The sequence below is a fragment of the Panthera onca genome, chromosome F1 (assembly GCF_046562875.1).
Source record: "Panthera onca isolate mPanOnc1 chromosome F1, mPanOnc1 haplotype 2, whole genome shotgun sequence".
In the NCBI taxonomy this organism is placed as follows: domain Eukaryota; kingdom Metazoa; phylum Chordata; class Mammalia; order Carnivora; family Felidae; genus Panthera; species Panthera onca.
The window spans coordinates 29,236,740-29,255,775 of record NC_138355.1 but is presented as its reverse complement, the minus strand read 5'-3'; the positions used below and the strand labels follow the sequence as shown (position 1 = coordinate 29,255,775).

At 42.2% G+C, this 19,036-nt stretch overlaps 1 protein-coding gene and 1 long non-coding RNA gene across 9 annotated transcripts in view; one reads left to right on the top strand and one right to left on the bottom strand.

The window, feature by feature from the left end:
- Positions 1-4,680, bottom strand: part of LOC144614878 (uncharacterized) — a 28,291-nt gene extending 23,611 nt beyond the window's left edge. Inside the window, exon 1 of the long non-coding RNA XR_013553132.1 lies at positions 4,593-4,680. This is a non-coding gene — a long non-coding RNA (uncharacterized LOC144614878). The remainder of the gene's footprint in view (positions 1-4,592) is intronic.
- CACNA1E (calcium voltage-gated channel subunit alpha1 E) overlaps positions 1-19,036 on the top strand; it is a 496,397-nt gene that overhangs the window by 360,785 nt on the left and 116,576 nt on the right. The gene's annotated exons all lie outside the window — the stretch shown is intronic.

Here is a 19,036-nt window from a genome sequence, read left to right as displayed (position 1 = left end):
ACAGGGAGAAAGAGGGAACATTTGTCATTATCAGTATGGTGGACATGACCCAGTGTAATCAAATCGTTGCTATTTGAGAGGCTTTTAAATGGCTTTCTTTGCTGTCATAATTTGTCCCACATGCTCATTTCACTGTAACATTTGTGTCAAAATCTTATGCTTTTCAAGATTAGAAAAGAATTTTATGCTTGAACCTAGGTCTCTTTTTCTGGTCTGTGGAATCTCATAGTAATTGCTTTCACCACATGGAAATTTGTAATAGTGTTAGAACCTCACTTCATTCTGAGCTTATGGCCCATAGTCAAGCTCCTATAATTAGACATGTTTTCTGTGCACTTGCAGACATGGGCACACTGAGGTGGCTGAAATAATACCTCCCAATTTCCCCAGTTGATAATCACAGTCTTTACAACTTGGTTATATACTGGGTACTTGGCATTTCTAGCTGTTAAGTTCTGATTCTGTTAGAGTTGTGGTTGAATTAAAAGTTCTTTATTTTCCCCTTGGTGTTAAGTGAGCCACGACATTCTCAACACTTAATTATCATTGCATCCTAAAATATTCCTGATTTAGCAAAAATATTGAAATTACTTTTTCCCAGTTGAAGAAGCAAACTCAGATATGTAGGGAGAACACTGAGATGTGTTCCACAGAGAACCCAGGAAATGGACAGCAACTGAAAGCATTTGGAAGAATAAGAGGGACCCCAAAGCCAGTTTAGGGGTTCACGTTACTATTACCCATATTAAACTAAACTTGATAATCAGTCTGTTTAGCCAGAGGGCACATCCATAAGCTGAAGTTCACCAGTCCAGAGGAGTTCCCCTAACCCTCACCAGAGTTGACTGAAATGGCAATAAAATAGGTTATGATCTTCCTCCCTTCTCCTCCCGTGGCCTTCTGTGCTATACACAGGGCAGTGTCTCCTCTATCACCTTGCCACTACATTTTCACATTACACTATTCCCTTAGATCAAGGTTGCCAGGGGTCAAATACAATACGAGGGAGGGGTGACCTTATTTGCAAATGTTAATATCTCAGTCAACAAGTGTCTCTGACCAAGAACTGAGGGAAGAAGATACAGATAATTTAAGTGGAGGTAGACAAGGAGACGAAACATTTATTTGCTCCTTTATTAAAATACATTTTCAGCAAACATTTATCAAGCACATGTGTGTTGGGCACTCTGGGTTTGATAGTGAACGAGAAGGTGAGGCCCAACCCCCTCATGAGCTTTATAGTCTAAGACAGAAAACGAGTGAGTAAACATACAAATACCATGATATTAATGGTAAATGTCATGAAGAAAATGAGCAGGCTTTTGGAATAGCAGCTCTAACTCTCATCTTAGAATGGGGAAGAAAATGAGACTTAATAGCTACCATTCCTGGACAGTCTGCATGGGTCTGACCTCTATGTCAGATCTGTGGATAATGCTTTTCTCAGCTGACACAGCCTCTTCCTCACTGTTCCCTACAGGAGAACTGTGTGCTTTTCTCTAAGGGATGGTGCATTTACTCTGAAAATGTCAGTTTCCAGCCAACTTGGCTACAAAAAATAACCAAGCAATAGTATCTTGAATGTATTAATTAACCTGTGTGGATCTCAGTGTCCTTTGCTCAGTGGTGTTCAAAAGGACGCCTCTGTGTTAACTAGTGGTGAAAGATACCCGAGTGGATAAAACAACTTAATATTCTTTCCAGAGATAAGGAGCCAGAATCCAGGACTGTGCTGTTACTGGCATACCCACCCTCTACATTCCCTGTGCATACACCTATGAATAGAAAAAAAAAAAAAGTCTAAAACGGTCAGAGGGAACCTCAAGGCCAAGTTGTGTCCCAGATTGGGTACCCCCCAGAGAGGAGGTGTGTTATTCATTCAGTCACACGTTTCTGGCCTCTTTCCTCAACACTGTCCTCAGAAGTGGTAGCAAATCACTGTCCCTAGGTTGGGCTGTGCTGGTCATTTTCACAGATGAATTAAGCATAAGTTACCCCTTCTTTCTAGGAATTCTTGTCCATCTAGTCTTTCAACCTTGGTCAAGATTTGCTCCTGGCTAAATTTGAGAAGTAGGTGGTATTTATATTTGAAATCATGCACACTTGCTCTCCCCCAGTTTACTGTCACTTCTTCCTTTTCCCCATGCTTTTGTCAGCAAGGAAAATGATTTGATAGACTAACTAGTTCACATGCGGTGTTTTGGTCTGGGGTTTTCTGAAAGAAGACCCTAAGAAAAGGATTGGGTATTCGTGGTTTATTTGGGAGGTGCTCCCTAACTGCAAAAGGGAGAAAGCAGGAGAAACCGAGACAGAGAAGAGGGAAAAGCCAAAGAATACACATTAATTGAGAGGGTTACTAGTATGGACAGCTGAGGCTTAATCTACTGGGAACCTTCTAAAGAACCATATAGAATGTACCTCAGAATTGCTCTACCAGGGCTTGAGAAATTAGGATATATATTTATATATAATCTCCAACTCCTGTCCCTCCTTGAGTGATGATACTTTTGGGTTGCCCTGTTTGTGAGCTGAGCAAGCTCCCGGGGCACTGGAGAAATCCCTTAGGCAGAGAAACAGAAAGATGTGAGCACCTGAGGTAAGAGCTGTCACATCTGTCAAAGTACACAGGATCTGTCAACTGCAGCTTTAGGACAACTCAGAGGTGGTCTGAGAGGATTTGAGGTGGGACATCCAGGGCATACGCTGTATGTGGTCCATTCAAGGAGTATTTCATTTGTTCAACATTTGTTGAGCACCTATTGTGTGCCATGAATAGTTTTTCTGAGGTTAGTGTCCAGGCGAATTAAAAGAAGCAGGGTGAGAACAGATCTGAGGCATGGAGAGTCTGGGAGAGCAGGTGTTTCACTGCCCCGAATGATGAGATCCCTCAAAGGGCTGGAAAGATAGGTGCCCTGGGAATAGGTATGTGCTTAGAAGCCATGGGCTGGATAAGACACATCTGTCACATCCTGCAAGGCCAATCAGAGACCTGAACGTTTAGGTCAACATGACCCTACCCCTCCCCTATAACCTTATTCCTCTTCCCAAGCCCACTTGATGGTCCATGCCCTGACACCTGCCATGCCAGCTTGAAGTCACTACCCTTTCCTCTTCTTCCTCCCCTCACCAGCACACCCACGATTGCATTTAATCCTAGTCTGTACTTTTCCTGCTCAGCCTTCCTGCCCTTTTCACCCTTCTCCTCACCGTGAAGTACAGTATTCCCATTATCATTACTTAGTTCCCCATCTACACAGCTAATCCTGTTAAGGACCAATTTATGCAATGCTAGAGTCTGGAGCTTTTATGACTTAAGCAATTGAGGATCTCCTTATGTTACCAATGATGAATGCTATAATAAATAAGCAGTCTCAATTAAAATACTCATTCATCATGTTTGATGTCACAGAAGTCTAATATCGAACTCAATAGGTCTGTAAATTAAAAATATTGCATTTCAGTAGCCAGATGGTCATTCCTTCTTAGAACTTCTGGATGCTGTCCCCTAATCTGTGTCTGGCCCCATATATCAGTTTCATGCCCCCAGCCTGTGTCTTCTAGCCCCAGTCCACTTCTGTTTCCCAGGGGTAAGAGAGCAGAGGAGGGCTATCAGGAAGGAGGGACTCTACTACAGTCCACAGCACTGTGCTCGTCCTACCCACCTGTCTTGGGTCACCTGGAACGCAGTCCAGACAGCCAGAGCCGAGATCCTCAGAGTACCAACCCTTTGGCAGCTGTACAAACCAAACAACCATTTCACCTGTAATACCCCCTCAGCTCCCTGTGGGTGAATGAAGCAGATGGGAGCAAGCGCTAGCCTTTCTCAGGTGGCTTCCGTGCAGAGTGGAAGTTCGGGCTCTTTCTGCCCTATTTTGGTTTCCTTTCCCTCTCTGTCTCCACCTGCCTTTTGATAGTAAAGGTTAACATTATAATTAAATAATCAATTTAGCAGATTTTCTTTGGGGATTTCCTTTCTTTTCCTTTTGGCAACTGTAGCTTCTCTTATCTCCAGAGATTCCCTGTGAAGTATGTCTGAGGTGTTTGTACTTTCCTTCATCTACCATTGTTATTTTCATATTCTTAAAAAAAATTTTTAAGATTATTTATTTATTTATTGAGAGAGAGAGAGAGAGAGAGAGAGAATGCATGAGCAGGGGAGGGGCAGAGAGAGAGAGGGAGACAGAGAATCCCAAGCAGGCTCCATGCTGTCAGTGCAGAGCCTGACATGGGGCTGGATCCCACGAACCATGAGATCATGACCTGAGCCAAAATTAAGAGACAGATGCTCAACCAACTAAGCCACCCAGGTGCCCCCATTGTTGTTTTTTTTTTAATGCTGTTTTCCAGGACTAACAAATGGTAAATAAGAAGTAGCATATGCATGATTTATATAAGCAGGAAGGAATATATTTACTTCTCTCTGCAGGAGAAGAGACGGAGGCAAGCTAATGGCTGTTACCCAAGGCCTTGCTCCCAAACATCATGGGGATTTGGGAGTCTAAGAATATTAATTGGATATAGCGAGAACAGTGGCAATTTCAAGTACCCAGTAGGAACATGCTGTGCTGAAGTAGAGTGTAAGAAAAATTTACCTGGTGGTGATTTGGTCTTAATTTCTTCCATGTTTTGTTTCTTGTACAAAACATATATGTGGCAAGAGATGGGAACAGGAAAAGAGAGTTCATGGAGGGGAGAAGAGAAGAAATAAACTTTGAAAATTCTAGTTGCCATGGTAACATAATGAGCTCCAAAAGTGGTATCTCTGAACTAGTTTTGCATGGAAAGGCAGGGGAGCCCAGAAGGAAGGAATTAAAATAATACAAATAATAAAACTGATCATGAAGCAAAAAGCACCTCAGAAGAGCCACTGCTTGCCACTCTCTGGGGGCCTGGACTGCTGAAGCTGCTTGCTCCTGGTTGACCACAGCAGAGCTGGTGGGATTATGCTTCGGGGCTAGAATGCTTTTCACAACCTCCTGGGCTTTGGGCGAGGCGCAGCTCAGAGACTCTGACAAAAGAAATTGTCAGAATTGTGTGTGAAGGTTAGCATGCTGAGAGCCCCCTTAAAGCCAGTCTCTCCTCCTGCCCTGTTCTCCTGCCTTTCCTCCCTCCCACCTGCCATCCTTCATAGCCCAGCATTAGACCTTCCAGTGGATTTCACTGCAGCCCAAGTGACAATGTGTGCTGTATCACTTTTACTGCAGCAGTTTGGAGCAGAGCCCCCATTGCTGAGCATTCATTGTAACTGTAAAGCTCTTCTCCCCAGCCAAGTGCCCCAGAGCTGTGTGAGCTTTAGAAAAGAGCAGGCAGCATTTAGAAGCATAAAATTAGAAGGTTGAGAAGGAGTTGTAAGTAATGGTTTATTGACCACCCTTAAATTGGAAATGCACCTAAAGCATCTTAGAAATGTTTACTCTGAAAAAAAAAGGTATTTTAATAAATCCCTCAAAACCCCCTTATTTCATTCAAATGTTGTTCCATTTTTTTCCTCATTAGACTAGCTATGGACATTGCAATACATATTCTTTTCTCATATAATCAGCATTTATTTTACAGCATTTTGAACAAATCTGTGAGTTAACTCACTTGGGCTTAGAACTGGGTGAATTTGGGGATCCTGCTGCCACCTTGTGCTTGCTCGATACTGGTCCTCACTAGTCTCGTATGTTATTAAATCTCTACCACCAAGCACAGTAGCTGGCACACAATAATTACTTAATATATGTTTGTTGAGTGAATAGAATGAGTGCTTGATTCTGGTTGAAGTATCAAGCCCTCTTTATTATATGTGCTCTGGCTAGACTCCAACAAAGAACTCTCTGGCAATGATCCACATCAAGTTCAACAGATGACGTATAGGTGTATATATACATGAACTAATACCCCCGAGGAGGGCAGCACCTCTATGGAAATAAGCAAATCATTGAGTGAGTTGTTTGGATCAGCAAATACTAATCAACTAAATTTCCAGCCCCTTTCACGTATTATTGTGTGCCTAATACTTCTTATGCTTTAGAACCATTTGTTAGTGAGGGGAACCTCCTTTTCCCTGACTTCATGTTTCCATATGGTGGAACTTCCTCTAGAAAAGTCTAGGCTTCTTTCCTCACCCTTCATTCATTCCTCCTGACTTGTAATTGATGAGCTTAGAAGAACTGGCTATGCTTTTGTCAGCCTGTCTCTTTTTAGAACTGATCTGCCCTCCAGGTATATGTATTCTCTCTTCCTCTTTGTTCTGAGCTTATGGGGCCAGCACCCTGGAACAGGGCAGGCCTGGGATCATGTGGTTGTGCCTATGACAAGGTGGCTGAAAATGTTGGGGTAGACATTAGTGATAGAACTAAAGCCACATTATCCAATGGGCTTTATCGAAATATTGCTGATATCTTTATTTATCTGACTCCTGCATATCCTTTTTCTCTCAGTTATATTTAAGAGAATAAATATATTGATCCCCATAGTACTGTTGTGTTTGATTAGAAAGGCTTTTTTTTCCCCTTTAAACGTGCAATTTTCAATAATATAGTGTAGTCTCCAATGTGATTTTCATCACATCCAAGGAATCTAGAAATTCCAGTGCACATACCTTAGGATGTTTATTTTGAAGGTCAGTTGGGAAAGAGTAGTTAGAGAATAGAAATTATCTTTATTGCACACTTGATTAGTGTGTGACCTTCTGGTCACTGAAAATAGGAGAATGTAAAAGAAGTATGGGAACTGGTTCTTTCTCTTGGGGGCTTATATCCTCCCCAGGAAGCTAAAACCCACTGTTCTTTCATATTGGGGGCATCACCGCAGTAGGTATTGTGTGGCTTTTATCATAACAGCAGCTTTACAGACGATGTGGAATTTGAGCTGGGCTTTGAAGGGTGCCTAAAGTTTACATAAGCCAGGGATGGTGTGGAGTTCAGGGAAGGAGCATTAGGTGTGGGAGTATTAGGTGGGCACCAGCTTTGAGGCAGGCCCTAATCTATTTGTGGGATAGAGAGGGCACTGCATTTGGGAGTGGGGCAGACAAGGTTGGATCAGTTGATTCTGGCCAGATTTGGGAGAGTCTCACAAAAGAGGGGATTAGGCTTGATCCTGCAGGTGGGTGATTATTGTGGGTACCAGATAAAGGATACAGGATGGCCATGTGGGTCATAGAATTTTCGTAAAATTATCTTGCAGACCTGTCCTATGCAAGGATATCTGCTTATCTAACTCCCCAGCTTCTTACTCCTCCAGAAACCTCTGAGCTACTATGGCATGAGGACCATGGCTGGGTCTCTCAGTCAGCCACTCGGAACTGTTGGCTCGATGTGCCTGGCGCAGAAGTTAGGTTAGGCTGCTTCTATAAAGACAGAGCACTTATTTTGCCCAGACCATGGCTTTGAGATTTGAGATTAGATATCAGGATGTGCATTGTTTCAAATGAAAGGTGTTTGCTTTTTGTTTAGATAAATGAAAAATCTGAAATAATAGTCAGCCTTCACCTGTAAACACACCACTATCTGGGAGCCATAGCAAAGGGCTGTATGCAATAACAATAATGGTAATAATAGTTTCTCTCTGTAAAGTGTTTCCTGCTTGCTAGGCCTTTTACTGTATTTTGCTGCATCTCTAATATGTAGGTCTCTGACAAGGACATGCCAAACTGGTGTTAGGATTTTAATGTGCTGGAAATAAATACAGACAAAAAGGCAACACCTGATGGGAAGGTTTTGGAAGGGACCCTTACCAAAAGTGGGAGGTAGTCCAGCATGGTGGTTTCGGAATTAGAGGGCTCAAACTTGACTCCTGACTCTTCATTTTACTAGTTATACAGCCATGGGTGGATTTCTCCACCTCTATAATATAGTTTCAGTTTCCCAGTCTGTAAAATGGGGGTCATAATACGTCATAGTTTTGTTGTTGTTGTTGTTGTTATTGTTGTTGTTGCAAGTGAGATAATTAATGCAACGAACTTAGCACAGTGCCTGGAACATAATAAATGTTCAGTAATTATTATTAAGGGTCTCCTTAACTAGCCTCCTGTGAATCATAATTTTTCTGTCATCCATTGTATCTTTGAGTTGAGGCTTTGAAAAAGCCTCTAAATAACTAAAAATATGATATATCATCAAAGTTACACATTTTCTCCCTCATGTTCCTTGAACATCTTTGTGCAATTCGTTTATTAGCACCTCAGAATAACAGAGCGTCGGGAAAAAGGTACCCAGGAAGGACAAAATCATTTTGATAGCTAAGGACTGGAGTTGTAAAAGGTAGAGAAATCTGGGGGGGAAAAGAGGCAGGTTAAAAAAATGTACTGAATAACCACAGTATGGTAGGAAAAAGTCATGTATTATCTATTTAATCCTCATGACAACTCAGTAAGATAGGCTAGGTTCTCCTCACAGTACAGATAGGGAAATATGAACCATTGAAATTAAGTAACTTGCCCAAGAATCCCCAGATACTGAGTGGGGGATCAGGATCTGAACTCAGATCTCTCTTCATCCAAAGCCTGTGTGCTTTGTCTTATATTATGCTGGCCCTTGGGGGAATGCACAGAACAGCAATGCCTATTGTAAGAAGTCAAGCATCCTGGGGAAGCCAAGGGGAGGCTAAGAACATGGTGCCACAGAGCCCAATGTAAATGTGTAAAAGAGGCAAACATTTCCCATTAACAGGTAAGTGGGGGAAGGGTGACGAAAGATATATTTTCACCATTTCTCCTTCCAGTGTCCCTTAGGACTCATGTGGTCTGAGGAAGACAGAGGGACCGAGTCCCTGACTACACTCCCAAGTCACACAGGACAGTGCTTCAGGGACTGGGGTTCTGAGAGGGCTATTCAGCATCCTTCCCCTGTCAGTGGCTGGGCATGAGCAGGCCTGACTAGGCAGGGGCCTAGGGAACTTACAATAAAGCAGGCCACCTGTTACTTGCCACAGCAGTGTAAAGAATTGACATGTCCATGTTCAGAAGGGTACCAAAGTCAGAGTGAAGGCTGATGTTCTAAAGCTGGGTCCCTAATCTGAAGAGCTAGACAAAGAACAGGAGTCAAGATACAGGCTGGGGGAGCCAGTGGGTAGGAAGGGGGATGTGAGTGAGGAGAAGCAACATGGGAATTGGGACTTGGTGTTGGAGGTATCCTCTGGGCAGGGAGTGGGCTTTCAGTGTGGTTCCTGTGTCCTTGTGAAGGTGGGCTGGACACTTTTGAAGGAGCCAGGTCTGATGTGCTGTGATGTATGAATCTCCAAACCACTGGGATAAGGGGTACGTTTTGGGGTAAGAGTACAAGCCAAAGATATGACACCCAAATGGACTTGAGTGAGCAAAAACTGCCACAATGAGAAATGTGTAGGCTTCCAACCAACAGGGCCAAAGAGAGTCAAGGAACCATGTGTTCCACCAGTGCATGTTCTCTAATTCACATGCAAACCAGTGCCAGCCCAGCCGACCCTGCTTTTCATACTCCCTGCTTCCAGAAATGAAGAGCCAAAGAAAGAAACCTCAAGAGAATGATCTATGCTTTTTCCAGATGTAAGTCCTCTCAACAGCAAATTTCACCACACTCTTCTACCTGCCCTCAGTTATCCCCAGTGAAGCCACATCACCAAGTCACATCTCCTTCTGGCATGAAGCCCTTTCACTTCCTTGAAGTGTTTAAATACACTGAGGATCTCACTGAGACCTTTCTCTTAAGTTTCTCTTTCACTGCCTGCATTTCTGATCACCCCCTCTCAGCATTAGTCAGTGTAGATTAGGCTATATTGCTGAAACAACCCCCAAATCTCATTAGCTTAAAACAACAGAGGTTTATTTTTTGTTCAGGCTTCAAGGTTGAAGTTGCATATCATAGATGCCTCTAGAGATTTCGGCTGACAGTTAAGTGTTTTGGCACAGAAGTGCCACCCAACAATCCTTCTCCCATTTCATTGGTCAGAACTAGTCACATGGTCTTACTAACATCAAGAGGGAAGAAGAACTGTCTTCCGTGTGCCTGGAAGTCAAGGAGAATGGGTATGAGCGGATATCAGTAATGTCTACCTCACTCTCTTTGCTGATTTCTTTTTCTCTAAGTCCTGGTGAAACATTGGTTCTCCACAAGGTACCATTCTGAGCCATATTGCCCTGCTCTTCCTGGGAGGTCCAATGTACTTCCATTGCTATAAGCTATTCATGCCCTATGACTCTTGGATCCATATCCCCAACTTTTGCCTCTCTCCAGGGCTACAAAGCCATATTTTCTACTGTGTGATTACTTCAAGTTCATCATGCTGCAAAACAAATTAACTTTCTATACCAAAATCCCCACCTCCTCTCTCTACTAACACACCCACTTAACCATCGTGGGGGCCTTGGGAATTTCTGGCTCTTCTAATCTGGTCTACAGGTTCCTTTTTTTAATCTTTTATATGTCTGTTGATCTGTCCATCCTCCTTTCCATTTTCAGTGCCCTTGACCATATGAGGCCCAGGTTCCTGTCATAATTTGTCAAATAATGACCCCCTCATCTTTAGTCTATGCCACAAACATAGCTATTTTCCTAAAAATAGATTTAATCATGTTACTCCCTTGTGAAAAAACCTTTGAGAATTTCCTGCGACCCACAGAATAAATTAAATCACATAAAGTCCTTGGGGAACAGGGTTATATTTGAACAGAGCCAGACAAGGATTTGAATCCTGGTCTACCACCTACTAGCTATGAGTAAGTTATTTAATCTCATTGATTCTAAGTTTTTCAATCTATAAAAAAGAAGACAATAATACCTACCTCTCAGGGTTGCTTTATTTTTGTTCATGTTACATGTCCATCATCCAGTTGGCTGGGGACTCCATACCAAGTTGTTGTTGTATTTCCTCTAGAACTTGGGCTGATGGAGTACCCACTCTCTGACCTCATCACCTCCTGCTCTGTATTGGCCCACTGCTCTTCAGCCATACTTTCTCACACTGGGGTAAGGAAAAAGAGAGCTCTGAAGGTTCTAACTCTGGCAGTGAAGTATTTGGCCTCAAATTTATTTGCCAGAGTTGTTCATATGTTCATATCCAAGCTTAGGGGCTAAGAAGGCAGCAAAAGTATTATGTGAGCAGCATTAATCACTACCCCATTATCCCATAGAAGTTACCTCAGATCACTGCCCTTTGGATTGCCTCCTGACCTGATCAAGCTCTGACACAGGGACTCTATGTGACCATTAGTTAGTCAATTGGTTTCAAAGGAGGATGGATGGGATACTTTAAATATGTCAAGGACTTGAGTATAAAAACTGACCCTCAAAGATACTCTAACTAGAAGGGAGATAAACCATTTTTTAGTCAGTTCTACTCATCACAGATGAGGAAACTAAAGGACCAAGAAGAGTAAGACATCTCCACCTAGTGCTCCCTGGCATCTTAGACTCTGCATGTCCATCTCTGAACCCCCATTATCACTTCCAGCAAGCCCCACAACCCAGCCTGTATTTTCTCTGTGGCTGGTGTCATCACTGATTGTGTGTTTATCCTTTGGAACACAATATCTTCTTTCCTAGACACCTTCCCTAGTTCCTCCCATAGAGTCACAGCCTCTCCTCCTTATGTCATCCATGTTCCATTTATAGCATATGCCATTTTTGCATTGATTTCTTTGTCTGTATCCTGGGAATATTGGATTTACTTGAATAAGGAATAGTATCTTACACATCTCTGTATTTTTCAATCTAGCAAGTAGTATTTTATCCAGTGAATTGACTAAGAGTCTGTGTCTGAATGATGGGATCGGGGGGGAAGATTTCCTACAGCCACCCAGGCAGTAGCAGAGTTGGTACCAAAACCCAATACTTTTGATGTTTGTCTCCAATAATTTTCTACTGAATTTTATTCAGCTTGTAATTTTTCAGTCTCTTACAGAATTGTGTCCTGTGCTCTTCTGCTTGGGTGTAAGAGACTGTTTCTTACCAGACTTTTTTTCTTTCTATTCTTCATTAGATTTGCTAACTTGTTTTTTTGTTTGTTTGTTTCTTATTTGGTGATAATACCACATTCCCATTCAAGATGGATATCATCCATAAACAAAAGATGTCTTGTTTTCATTTTTTGCCTTTTCAGTATCATGCTACAAGATATACACAAGTTAGTTGTAATTTGCAATCTGGCAGACTTTGAATTAAAGGGGTCTATATAGCTTTGGGGGCTTTAATGTATTGAAAATACTGAGTTACTCTTGAGATACTCTGTATGAAAGTTTTTTTACAAACTGTAAAGTGGCATACTGTTAAAAGTGTTATATTTAACATTATACTTAATGCCCAGCATCACGTCTGGCAGGTGGTAGATGCCGAATGAGAATTTGGTGAACAAATGAAGACTTTTTTCCCCCAGATCTATTATTTCATGTTGTCCTCATGATAAGTTGTTTGCATCCATAGACTGCACCCCTCAGGTCAGTCAGTACTGTGTTCTAAAGGCCTTGTACAGGTCTCCAGGGGAACCATGCTGGACACTGTAGATAACTAACCCAGTGCAGTTTATTTTCTACTGACAGTAGGTTCACTGCACCTGCTTCTTCCTTCTTGGAGGTCAGTCTTCTTACCCCCCTCCCCCGACTTACTCTTTTGGGATGCCTCTTTATCACCCAGATCTTTCTCCTGATGTTCCAAATTGTCATGTTTTGGGCATGTGGTTCCATTTGTAAAAACCATATCAGAAACCCTTCTTTAGCAGATGTTCTCAGTCCTGGCCTCATTGATTCAGTAAACATATATAGTTCCTCCTCTGAGCCAGGTGCTATGTTCTGTAGGAAAAGCACAAATAGACCTACTTTTAAGAGACCCTCTCAAACTTTGCCTACAAGACTTTTTTAGAATAATTCACCTATATCCCATTATTTTATTACCCCTCACTTCCCAAATCTTCCTCATTTTATACACTGATTGTTTTGCATTTTATATAACATGGCCTTTCCTTCATATACTTCATGCCCTGCATTTTTGTCCTCTACATTTTACTCCCTGGGAGCAATCAGATGTCACTAACATTGGGCTTCATTTGACTTATAACCATAAAGTGCTCAAGCTAGCAAGTCTCTGAGAGAAAGGACATTTCACAGCTGAGGTAAAGCCCCCTGGACCCCACGTTTTGTCTTGACAAAGACCTAGAAGTGGTGAGTGGCAGAGTAGGGCTAGAATCGTAGCCCCCTGGCTGTTATTCAGTACTCTTTGACTGCCTATCCTTATCAGATGAACATTTTGATACTTGACTTCCATCCTTGTTGTCCCTTTCTCTTGATTTGGTGCCAAGACCATGGTTTCCATCCCTCATTAGATTGATTACAGAACCTTAGAGGCCAATAAGAACCCAGGTTTCCAAGCGATGGCTTCATGTCTCTGTGTGTCAGTCTTTGAGGCTGATGTGCTATGGTTGGTAGCAAGATGGTAAGCCTTTTTAAAGTCTTACTGCTATCTAGATGATGCAGCTTGGATTGCCACTGGTAGTAAATATAAGGCCCTTCTAATCTGGTGAGGACACGTTCAGAGGACAAGGTAGGGATGCTAGCAGGACTTTCATGTGAAGAGTTCTCATGTACAGAATTGTTTGGGAAGCAGGCTCATTGGTGAGGGGCAAAGAGAATTCTAAAAAGACTCTACATCATATTTCCTCTAGCTCACCTCAAAGACAGGTGTAGATCCTGAGTGACTTGTGATGCTAATTTTTATTGTTACGCATACTGGAACTATGTGTGTGTCTTTTGTTGTCTCTTTGGCAAGATAATGTGATTGGCTTGATTGGGAATATGAGAGGTTGAGGTTCAAGAGTCTCCCTCTAATTCACAGATTTCAAGAGAGATTTCAAGAAGGGCTCCCACTGAAGGGAGAAGAGCATCACCTAACCTCCATTTACCAAAGGGGAATGGGATGCTGGAGTTACTAGGGCAGCAGGTGTGGAGACAGGGAGAAGAACACATGACCACCAATCTTCACAGTCTTCTATTGGGATTTTTCTATTTTCTGTCATGCCCTTTAGTTTTCCCTTAATGATGTCTGGAATCTGTGGCTCCTTATGCTCTGGAGAGTGACGAGAGCAAAATATACTGAGATGTCAAGTTTGTTATGTACAGATTTAAATGTCCTGAGTGGATGTGTGTGTGTGTGGGGGGGGGGGGGGGGGTTCCTCACCACACTTCTTGTCAGACTCACCCCTCAGGTGGCTGGGCCTTAGTCCTTTGAGAGGGTGTGTGCAGGAGAGGACAGTGGACCTAAGGCTCTATTCAAGTGAATACAAAGCATCAAGGTTTGAGAACCTCAGAGGTTTGCTCCTGTACTTGGTGAGGGTAAAAATTAAGATGACTTCTAACTGCATTTTTATATTTTTGAAAAAAGAGGCATTGGGGCAGATGTAAAAGATAGAGCTGACCATTTCTTGAGCTGGGAGAAAAATTTACCTTCTCTTTGTGTTTTTAGGCTTTCTGTATTCATCTATGATAATATATGGTTTATTACAATTTCTAGATCACCTTTGTATATATTTTATTCTTTATCCCCACCATAACCTCAAAAGAAATTATCATCCATTTTGTAAGAAATAGGCCATTTGGTGACTTACCTAGAATCTCCTAACTAGATTATGTTAAACTTGGGACCAAAAACCAGCCCTTCTTCCAGTCTGGTCCTTTTCTTCTTATTATTCAAGACAGCTCAACTGCCTCTTAACCATGAAGCAGTGTGTTTTCATGACTCATGGTTCATTGAGAAAAACCTTCTTCCTGAAATATTTCATTTATATCCCCCCAATATTTGTATAAAGTTTTATATATGCTTTCCACCATATATGCGATATAAACATAAATAAAATATCCAGGTACTCACAATGATGCTTAAGAGAGGAAATATTACCAATAGTGGAAAACCCAGTGGCCTTTCTCCAACTTTATCTCTCCACCTCCCTCTTAATGGTAGTGCTTATTACGCCTTTGCTTTTCATTAGTTTTACTACACACAAACACACACACATATATTTCCATACACAATAAATAATTGAATGTTGGAAAATGTCGGGGGGAAGATGGCGGCGTAGGAGGACGCTGGGCTCACCACGTCCTGCTGATCACTTAGATTCCACCTACACCTGCCTAAATAACCCAGAAAACCACCAGAAGACTAGCAGAATGGTGTCTCCGGAGCCAAGCTAAGACAAGAGGCCCACGGAAGAGGGTAGGAAGGGCAGTGAGGTGCGCGCTACACGGACTGGCGGGAGGGAGCCGGGGTGGAGGGGCAGCCCGCTGGCAAAGCAGAGCCCCCAAGTCTGGCTGGCAAAAGCGGAGGGGCCAGACGGAGTGTGTTTGGACAGCAAGCAGGACTTAACATCTGGAAGGTTATAAGCTAACAGCTCTGCTTGGAGAGCGGGAAGGCTGGAGGACAACAGGAGGGAGAGTTGTTGAGCCCTGGATGACAGAGCACAGCTTGGCAGGGAACAAAAGTGCTCGCCAGCGCCATCTCCCTTACCCATCCCCCAGCCAAAATCCCAAAGGGAACCTGTTCCTGCCAGGGAACTTGATTGCACTGCGCAAACACCCAATGCTGTGCTTCTGCAGATCCATCCCTCTGGCGGGTCTGACTCCATCCCGGTGCTGCAGGGCCCCTCCTGAAGCAGATCTCGGAAGGAAAAGTGAGCTGAGCCTGCCCCTCTTGCCCCTGTGTACCTTGCCGATCCACCCCAGCTAATACACCAGATCCCCAGCACCACAAGCCTGGCAGGGTGCAAGTAGCCCAGACGGGCCACGCCACCCCACGGTGAATCCCGACCCTAGAAAAGACAAAGAGAAGGCACACACCAGTCTGACTGTGGCCCCAGCGGTGGGTTAGGGGCAGACATCAGGTCTGACTGCGGCCCCGCCCACCAACGGAAGTTATTCAAGACAGCACAGGGGAAGTGCCCCGCAGTTCCGCACCACTCCAAGGACTATCCAAAATGACAAAACGGAAGAATTCCCCTCAAAAAAAATGTCCAGAAAATAACGACAGCTAACGAACTTATCAAAAAGGATTTAAACAATATAACAGAAAGTGAATTTAGAATAATAGTCATAAAATTTATTACTGGGCTTGAAAACAGTATAAAGGACAGCAGAGAATCTATTCCTACAGAGATCAAGGGACTAAGGAACAGCCAGGAGGAGCTAAAAAATGCTATTAATGAGCTCCAAAATAAAATGGAGACAAACACGGCTCGGATTGAAGAGGCAGAGGAGAGAATAGGTGAACTAGAAGATAAAATTATGGAAAAAGAAGAAGCTAAGAAAAAGATAACAAAAATCCAGGAGTATGAGGGGAAAATTAGAGAACTAAGTGATGCACTAAAGAGAAATATGCATAATTGGTATTCCAGAGGAGGAAGAGACAGGGAAAGGTGCTGAAGGTGTACTTGAAGAAATCATAGCTGAGAACTTCCCTGATCTGGGGAAGGAAAAAGGCATTGAAATCCAAGAGGCACAGAGAACTCCCTTCAGACGTAACTTGAATCGATCTTCTGCACAACATATCATAGTGAAACTGGCAAAATACAAGGATAAAGAGAAAATTCTGAAAGCAGCTAGAGATAAACGTGCTCTAACATATAAAGGGAGACCTATAAGACTCGTGACTGATCTCTCTACTGAAACTTGGCAGGCCAGAAAGGAATGGCAGAAGATCTTCAATGTGATGAACAGAAAAAAATATATGCAGCCGAGAATCCTTTATCCAGCAAGTCTGTCATTTAGAATAGAAGGAGAGAGAAAGGTCTTCCCAAACAAACAAAAACTGAAGGAATTTGTCACCACTAAACTAGCCCTACAAGAGATCCTAAGGGGGATCCTGTGAGACAAAGTACCAGAGACATCGCTACAAGCATGAAACCTATGGACATCACAATGACTCTAAACCCATATCTTTCTAAAATAACACTGAATGTAAATGGACTAAATGCACCAACCAAAAGACATAGGGTATCAGAATGGATAAAAAAACAAGACCCATCTATTTGCTGTCTACAAGAGACTCATTTTAGACCTAAGGACACCTTCAGATTGAGAGTGAGGGGATGGAGAACTATTTATCATGCCACTGGAAGTCAGAAGAAAGCTGGAGTAGCCATACTTATATCAGACAAACTAGACTTTAAATTAAAGGCTGTAACAAGAGATGAAGACGGGCATTATGTAATAATCACAGGGTCTATCCATCAGGAAGAGCTAACAATTATAAATGTCTATGCGCCGAATACGGGAGCCCCCAAATATATAAAACAATTAATCACAAACATAAGCAACCTTATTGATAAGAATGTGGTCATTGCAGGGGACTTTAACATTCCACTTACAGAAATGGATGGATCATCTAGACACACGGTCAATAAAGAAACAAGGGCCCTGAATGATACATTGGATCAGATGGACTTGACAGATATATTTAGAACTCTGCATCCCAAAGCAACAGAATATACTTTCTTCTCCAGTGCACATGGAACATTCTCCAAGATAGATCACATACTGGGTCACAAAACAGCCCTTCATAAGTATACAAGAATTGAAATCATACCATGCATACTTTCAGACCACAGTGATATGAAACTTGAAATCAACCACAGGAAAAAGTCTGGAAAACCTCCAAAAGCATGGAAGTTAAAGAACACCCTACTGAAGAATGAGTGGGTCAACCAGGCTCTTAGAGAAGAAATTAAAAAATATATGGAAACAAACGAAAATGAAAATACAACAATCCAAACGCTTTGGGATGCAGTGAAGGCAGTCCTGAGAGGAAAATACATTGCAATCCAGGCCTATCTCAAGAAACAAGAAAAATCCCAAATATAAACTCTAACAGCACACGTAAAGGAAATAGAAGCAGAACAGCAAAGACAGCCTAAACCCAGCAGAAGAAGAGAAATAATAAAGATCAGAGCAGAAATAAACAATATAGAATCTAAAAAAACTGTAGAGCAGATCAACGAAACCAAGAGTTGGTTTTTTGAAAAAATAAACAAAATTGACAAACCTCTAGCCAGGCTTCTCAAAAAGAAAAGGGAGATGACCCAAATAGATAAAATCATGAATGAAAATGGAATGATTACAACCAATCCCTCAGAGATACAAACAATTATCAGGGAATACTATGAAAAATTATATGCCAGCAAATTGGACAACCTGGAAGAAATGGACAAATTTCTAAACACCCACACTCTTCCAAAACTCAATCAGGAGGAAATAGAAAGCTTGAACAGACCCATAACCAGCGAAGAAATTGAATCGGTTATCAAAAATCTCCCAACAAATAAGAGTCCAGGACCAGATGGCTTCCCAGGGGAGTTCTACCAGACATTTAAAGCAGAGATAATACCTATCCTTCTCAAGCTATTCCAAGAAATAGAAAGGGAAGGAAAACTTCCAGACTCATTCTATGAAGCCAGTATTACTTTGATTCCTAAACCAGACAGAGACCCAGTAAAAAAAGAGAACTACAGGCCAATATCCCTGATGAATATGGATGCAAAAATTCTTAATAAGATACTAGCAAATCGAATTCAACAGCATATAAAAAGAATTATTCACCATGATCAAGTGGGATTCATTCCTGGGATGCAGGGCTGGTTCAACATTCGCAAATCGATCAACGTGATACATCACATTAACAAAAAAAAAGAGAAGAACCATATGATCCTGTCAATCGATGCAGAAAAGGCCTTTGACAAAATCCAGCACCCTTTCTTAATAAAAACCCTTGAGAAAGTCGGGATAGAAGGAACATACTTAAGGATCATAAAGGCCATTTATGAAAAGCCCACAGCTAACATCATCCTCAACGGGGAAAAACTGAGAGCTATTTCCCTGAGATCAGGAACACGACAGGGATGCCCACTGTCACCGCTGCTGTTTAATATAGTGCTGGAAGTTCTAGCATCAGCAATCAGACAACAAAAGGAAATCAAAGGCATCAAAATTGGCAAAGATGAAGTCAAGCTTTCGCTTTTTGCAGATGACATGATATTATACATGGAAAATCCGATAGACTCCACCAAAAGTCTGCTAGAACTGATACATGAATTCAGCAAA